Source organism: Rattus rattus, chromosome X (genome assembly GCF_011064425.1).
Source record: "Rattus rattus isolate New Zealand chromosome X, Rrattus_CSIRO_v1, whole genome shotgun sequence".
Classification (NCBI taxonomy): Eukaryota; Metazoa; Chordata; class Mammalia; order Rodentia; family Muridae; genus Rattus; species Rattus rattus.
Window position 1 is genome coordinate 75,549,629 of NC_046172.1, and position 8,340 is coordinate 75,557,968.

An 8,340-nucleotide genomic window follows, 5' to 3' on the forward strand; every position below is an offset into this window, starting at 1 on the left:
TACTTTGTTCTTCCTTTAGTGTTCAATTTTTAAAATTCCTCTTCATTCATTTTTGTTGGACTTTCCAGTTCCAACATTTCAGTGGTTAACTGAAGCAATTATAGCAAAGATCTTTTAAATCAAATGTTATGTTATTGTTTTATAATCAAAATGTGTTTTCACAAAGATACATATTGACATACTTTTAAGGATTAAAAATATTTTTGTTTCATAGTTTTACAATAGGTCTATTTAGCCACCTAAAACCTTTAATTTAATTATTTCAATATATAAAGCCTATCAACTTCCCATTTATCTGCTAATGTAGTGATTAATGTAACATATTTTTATCGTTTTTATTAATTCTTTGAGAATTCTGTACAATGAATTTTGACCACATTCACCTCTTCTCCCAATTCCACCGAGCTTTGTCTCCCTGTCTCTATAAACTCATGTTTGTATTACTTTAAAGAAATCCCTTAAGGTACATTTTATGACTTCCACATACTCTTAGCTGTGTGACCTTCACTGGAGGTTGTTCTACACACGAAAGTTTATATTCCTGAAGAAAAGTGGCTCTTCCTCTCCTAGAAGCTACCAACGCTTAATAGTTCCTTAGCTGGGGTTCGCACTTGCTCACATCCAATCTCCATAATGTGATATTTTCTGGCATGAGCATGCACAGGTTTTATGTATATGTTCTTAACTACTGTGAATTCATATGTGCACCTGCTTTGCTATGTCAACAAAAATGTTTAATCACTGTCATCTAAAACCTATGGTTCTTATAATCTTTCCACTCCCCACTTCTCCCATGACCCCTGAGCCTTGTGTTGCGTAGGTATGATACAGATGTTTCATTTCGGGCTGAGCAGCCTTCAGTTTCCTCTACATCTTAATCAGATGTGGCTCTTGATGGTTTGCATGATAATGTCCTTCTTAGATTCATATATTTGTCTGCGTAGTTCCCAACTGTTTGCAAAGGACTAAGAAGTGTTTCCTTGTTAAAGGAGATGTGATACCGGGGGTGAGCTTTGAGCTTTCAACAGCTGACCGCAGATCCAGTCTTGAAGTGTCCAGTGTTCGGTCAGTCTGTCCTTGTTTTCTTCTTCCTCTTCCTCTTCCTCCTCCTCCTTCTCTTTCTCCTTCTTCTTCTCCTTCTTCTTCTCCTCCTCTTCTTCTCATCCTCATCTTTTTCTTATTTTTCTTCTTCTTTTCCTCACTGTTTTTCCCTCCTTCTATTGTTCTTTCCCTTCCTCCCTTTCTTCCCCTTTCCTTCCTTCCTCCCTCCCTCCCTCATTCCATTTCTCTCTCCATCTACCTGTCTTTTTGACCACCTACATACAGATCCGGATATAAAGATTTCAGTACTCCAGCACCAGGCCTGTCTGCTTCTTAACATTATGGTAATTTACTAAACCTCCAAACCTGCTTTCTTTTGTAAGATTTGCCATTGTTGTGGTATCTTTTTATAGCAATTAAACAGTAAGTCAAGATCTCTTTATTTTACTCTAGTGCAAAAAGAAGCTTCTCTGATGTGGTTTGACTGATGCACTAGTCTATGGTATAATAATACACCATTTACTGATAGATAAAAATAGAGCAGTATGTTTCTCCCCTATCTTGTCACAGTATCTTGTCCCCAGCATTGGTTTCAACTGTGAGTTTTAACTTGTGATGTTGGGCTTAACTCCAATAAGAAAGTGGTAGATTTCTCCCATGATGCTCTTGGCACAATTGTACCAACAAGCATGTCTTTCAAGGCAAGTTACTGCAGTTAGTGAGTTTCACAGCTATGTAATACTGGTGTTAATTCCTTTTATCATCTAATACCATGCATAGCACCACCCAGTACTATCAGTATAAAAATTAGTCTGTAGGGATAGAGTTTCCAGGTGAGTAATAATTTGATTTCTCCGTGGACTATGATTCAAATATATGATGTTTTCAACAATTGAGTCTTGCGATACAGTTCTTGAAGTTAGCAATGAGCATTGATAATAGTCTCTAATGTTTAAGTGGCTATGGAACCTCACTTGCCAATAACTATTAACAAGTAACATATTTTGGGGACTGAGCTATTTGTTATCTTGTGATATCTAGCAAAGGCATTGTCACCTTTTTGTAGTGCAACTCAATTTTACATCCTTTTTTATATGTGTACATATGCTTTGAAAGTTTCTATAGTAGCAGATTTCTGTTTGAATTTTTCTTAATTTCTTTAGTTAGTCATTGCTGTCATACTCTGTCTTCTATATTTTCTTCCCATCCCTATCCTCATTCCATCCTTTCTCTACCTATTATTCTTTTCTAACTCTTTATATCTCTGTGATCCATTTCCACATTATTGAATTACCTCATTTACTCGTACCTCTTTCTTGATCTCTCTTGGTATTTCAAATTAAACTCATATATTACAGGTAACACTATTTTTTAAAATAATTTTCTTATCTTTAAATTAAAATACAATTACATAATTTTCTTACTTGTTCTTCCCTCTACTCCTTTGTATTCCCCTCCTTGCTCCTATTCTAAATCATGAACATATTTCTTTAGTTTTATACACACACACACACACACACACACACACACACCTCTAAATATATAAATGCAACCTACTCTATCCATTTTGTAAATGTTCCTTTTATTTCCTCAGATGAATGGATAAGGCAAAAGCTGTGCCCAAGCTGTGTAAATACAGTGCTTGAGCTGAGCCCAGAGTATTTCTTCTCCTGTTCTAACTATCCCTAGGCCTGGAAACTTCTAGCCTCAGTATATATAACCTTCCACGATGACTGATTCAATCTGGCTTCTCTCAGCTTGTGACAGAATTGATCTGTTTGAAAAAATCTACCTTTGAACTCCACAAATTAAATGGCACTCACTTCACTGCCTTTAGGAAACAAGTGGAATTGAATGGAACTGCATGAACTCAAATGCATTCAACCAAAACTGCATGGAACTGCACTGTACTCAACTCAGCTAAACTCTACTGCAGTGCTTGAAGTCAACTGAACTGTACTCACTGAAGTGCTCTTCATTTTTACTTTGTGCTGCTTGTAAGTAGCTTCTCTTTTCTGTTTTTCTGTGAGTTGGTCATATCCTATCTCTGACTCATTCTGTCAAATCTTTGTCTGATTCATCACTTTGTCTGCCCCTCATTTAGACATCACTTTCAAACATGGATGCTTTCTTCTACAAACTAACCTTAACTTCATTGTTAGGCATTAAAGGTGTGTACTAAGGTTAGCCTATATTCCAACCAGATCACACTGAAATCCAGGGCTTATTTGTATTTCAGCCCCATCAAAGAGACATAGGTCTTTGGACGTGATCCACTGCCAGAGCAGGTATGTATCTTGATTAAAATTCCTTTACATCATTTAGTGTTACATAAATGCATATAATTTCAGTGCTGATCACTTTGTATTGGATAACCAATTAGAGGGCTCTTCCTTGAAAAGGATTATTTCTCCTGCTGTCAGAATGCCTTTACTATCTGTAATATTTATCTATGGCTGGGGCTCGAGAAGATTTCCTGCATCCATATTATCATGTCTATTATTGCTGAATTGTCATGGATGAAGTGTCCATGTCATTTCTAGAAACAACAATATTGCGGCAGGTTTTGTGGCCCTCTGGCCCTTGCAATCTTCATACTTCTTCTTTCATGATGTTATTTGAGCCTTCTGTACAGGAATTTTGTTGTAGATGTTTCCAAGGTGATTAGGTACATTATGATTGGTTGATCTCTGTGTTTTGATCATTTGAGTCTTTAGTTATTTACTGAAGCTAAGAAGTATTTCTTAGATGAGGGATAAGAATTACACTTAACTTTAGGTATAAGAAAAATATTTAGAACGAAGATAATAGTTAGGCTGATTTGATAAAATGGCCAAATTAAGTTCTTCATAAGACTCATGGCCTGCCTAGTCCCAGTTTGTTGCCTCATTTCCCTGCCTTATGTCCAGTTGTAGAAATACTGGTTACCATCAAGATATGGAAGGTCATATTTCAGCATTAGGGTTATTGTGATATGATAGACATCATTGTGGTTCACAGGCATTGCAGCAGGATAGGACTATCAGTTACTTGTTCTTGTTGTTCTTATTCTTGTTCCTGCCCCTGACTGCTCCTAGGTCCCTGTGCCCACAGGGCACAGATGGCACTAGGTGATTTCCTCTTGGGACAGGAATGTGGGCAGAAAGTATTTGTCTCCTTTGAGTTCTCAGGAAGTGTCCACACTTCTGAGGGTCCAGATCTCTCCCCCACAGAATTTGGGTGAAGGGAGCTGTGGTACCAGTTCAGTTCAGTTCTGGGCACAGCCCGCATTGATTATTCTTGATCTGATAGAAATGCTGTTATTTTGAAAATAATTAATATAATTTCTATAATGTTTATACAGATTGTTTTAAATAAAATTGTTTTTCAAATTTCTGTTCTCTAGCAATATTTTATGAACTTCTCTAAATACAGCACATAGGTCTTTATTGTAGGTAATAAGCAGCCTGTGTGTGCCCGCTGCCTTTCTCTTTCTGATATAATTTATGTACTTATTTGTCAAAGATTTTTTTTACTTCATGACAATAAATTTTTAATGATTTTATTGCATCCATTTATTTTGTTCTTGTGTACATGCACATGTCACAGAACATGTGTGGAGTTCAATGGACAACTTGTAGGAGTCAATTCTCTTTTTCAAGAGAATTTTGATTAAAATATAGTTAGTGTCGTAGTTATCTTTTCTTTTAATGAACTATAATTTTCTCTCAACACCACTTCATTGTAATTGCTTTCTTAGAACCTAACAATTTATTGAGTTAGATTTGGGTACAGAAATGAATAGTTTCAAAACCACTGCTGCTTTCTAATTTAATATTCAACAAAAGGAAAGTTACCAACGACAAAACAACTTTATTATTAATTTATTGTGATGTGGAAAAAAGCAGTTTTAAACTTTAAGGGGAAACAGGCAACGTTGGGAGGTAGGAGGCGAACAACTCTCCAAAATGAACCAGAGACCTGGGAAGTGAGAGAGTCTGAGGACTCAAAGGGAGGGGCCTTAGATGAAATGCCCTACAGTGGGACGAGGGAACTTGTAGAGTCCACCTCCAGTAGAAAGACAGGGCATCAAGTGAGCAATGGAGTTGCCATCCCACAGTCAAAACTCTGACCCATAATTGTTTCTGTCTAAAAGAACTGCAGGGATAAAAATGGAGAAGAGCTTGAGGGAAAGGAGGTCCAGTGACAGGCCCAATGTGGGATCCAGCTCAAGGGAAAGCCCCATAGCCTGACACTATTACTCAGGCTATGGGGTGCTCACAAAAAGGGAACTATCATGACTGCCCTCCAAAAGACCCAACCAGAGTCAGATGCAGATATTTACACCCAATCAATGGACAGAAGCTGCTGACCCCTGTTGTTGAATTAGGGAAAAGCTGTAAGAAGCTGAGGTGCATGATTCTGTAGGAGGACCAGCAGTCTCAATTAACCTGGACTCCCACAATTTCCCAGCTGATTTGAGGACCCCAACACATATATAGCAGAGGACTGCAGGGTCTGGACTCAGTCAGAGAATAGAGGCCCCAGGGAGTTTAGAGGTCTGCTGGGGTGAGGGATATGGGAGTGGGGACAACCTTGTGGAGACAGGAGGGAGGGAAAGAGGTATGGGATGTGGAACAGTTGGAGGGTGGACCGAGAGTGGGATATTATCTGGAGTGTAAAAAAAAAGATTAAATAAAATTAATAAAATAAAATGAATATAAAAACTTTAAGGGAAAATTATCCTTTTCTACATTTATGTCCAATAAAGCATGGATAATGATATAGAACTGCGCCTGGAGAGATACAATAGAAACTGATGGTAATAGACTAAGTAGAGGTACCAGGTAATGACTATTTAGATAAATATATTTTTTTATTTTTTTTATTTTTTTTTTTTTTTTTTCTTTTTTTCTTTTTTTCGGAGCTGGGGAACCCAGGGCCTTGTGCTTGCTAGGCAAGCGCTCTACCACTGAGCTAAATCCCCAACCCCTATTTAGATAAATATAGACCTCAGTTGTAACATATCACTTTTCCAAGAATGAGGAAGGTGAAAGTTTCTGTAAAAAAGGAATGATTTATGTGATATGAGGAGAAACCAGAGAAACTCCTCCTAATGAACTAAAATCAAATGAGAGAAGTCATAAAATTTATCATTGGTCAGTTTTTAACAGAAAAAAAGGGAACATTAGAGCTATATTTTAGTATTTTATACCCAACTTGGGCGAAAGTGATTAAGTTTTTCTGAATCATCTTAACAATAAGTTAAATAAGTTTTATATCTTACCTTGGAGGATATTAAGGTATAAGAGAAATAAGGGCAAAAGAGTATAGAAAGCCTTTGTTTATGTATTTGTTTCTCTGAGACACAGACTCACAATATAGCTCTGGCTGTCCTAGAGCTCACTATGTAGATCAGGGTAATATTGAACTCACAGGGATTGGCGAGCCTCTGGCTCCCAAATATTGTGATTATGTACATGTTCCAGCATGACAAGCTAAAGGCTTTGATTCTGATAAATATATTTTATAATATTTTATGAGGCCCAACATCAAAAGCAAAAATGTATTTCTTTTGCAGTTTCCTTTTTTGTTATAGATTACCTGAGATTCTATTTCATGGCCTGTTAACTTGCAGAATCAGGCCAAATGGCAAGCCTCTTTCGGGAATGTTGTGATTTCTGTGGCAGAAGAACAGAAGCTACAGTTTTCATCCTATCAGTGATTTGAGCATATTAAGCTCTCTACCACACATATAGATGCTTTAGGGTGTAGGATTAATGGAATGCAGCCCATGGTTTAATGAGAAACCTATCATCTAACACTTGAGAACACTGAGTTATAAAATACTTCCATTCCTAGTGTCACCAGATTGTTTTACTTCTTTGTTTACTCCATTTTTCTGCATTATTTGATAGGACACCATGTGTGGCTTCTTAAATCGGCTTATGAGTTCTTTCAGTTCATACATTTGGTTCTACTGGTTAGAGTATATGAACATATTTTTAACTGTTTACACACTGAAAATGTATGAATTTGTCTTCATCACACTAAGAAAGTTACATGTAGTTTTCTTAATGTTTGATTGATGAATTAAGCATGTTGTCATATGAATAAAATTACCATCACTATTCTTTACTATTCATCATGAAAATACACATTTCTGTCAAAATAAACATTTTGTCATTTTACGTCAAAATTCATTTAAATGATTTCACTATAACTCCTTTGTCTTATTAATTTAGTAACAAACCTCATGTTATCTGCATATTTACCATTATTCACTCAAGCCTGGGAAGACAATCTAGTGGAAAAATACTTACTATTTAAATCTAGGAACTAGAGTTCGGATGCTTTGCATCTATGTATAACCTCAGTAGAACTGATGACATCCCTGTAGTCTCAGCAAAGAGGAGTCAGAGAGGTGGTCCCAAGCAAGCTGCCTAGGTAGTCAACTTGAATCTACAAAGAAACTCAACACTAACCTTTGGCCTCCACATGCATGCACACACTCTGACACATGGTATTCCCACATATGTAAACATGCACATATTAGCTTTGTGCATTTAATATGTTTTTCAAATCCAACTCAAATGAAAGGTGGGAGAGTCAGTCTCTCTCTCTCTCTCTCCCTCTCCCTCTCTTTCTCCCTTCCCTCCTCCCTTACTCCCTCCTTCCCTCCCCCCTTTCTCTCTCTTTCTCTGTCTCACACACACAAACACACACGCTACCTTAGCTTTATCAATTGAATATACTTTCAGACACAATGCAAATGAGAGATGGGAGAGTGATGAGAAGGAAGGATAGTGACCTAACTGATCATTTAAGTAAAGTAATATTATTGAATTTTTTTAACTTCAAAAATCATGTTTAAATTTAAAATTAGGCCAAAGCAGCATGTAGTTGTTTCTACATTTGAAAAATGTGTTATATTTAATTATGCATGTGTGCACAAGTATATGTGAGTATGTAAACATATGTGTGCATATGTATGTGCATGCATGTACCATGCATTTGTCGTGGTGCATGTATGGAGGTGAAAGGAAAACTCTCAGGTTTCCATGCTTTTTCATCGTACATAGGTCCTGGCAAGAATAGTCAAATTTTTGTAGTCAAGGTTTGTCACTAACTGTCTTTACCCACTCAACCACCTTGTCAACCAGTGGCTCCCATCTTAATGTTGGAAGAATCAATTCAACAATGTTAGAAAGGTTAAGTTGAATCAGAAAGGATATTTTTAGCTTTCTGGAATTTTGAGAGGTCATATTCCACTGATATTTATGGCACTTTCAACATGTTTCAGTTACCTTCAGATTTACA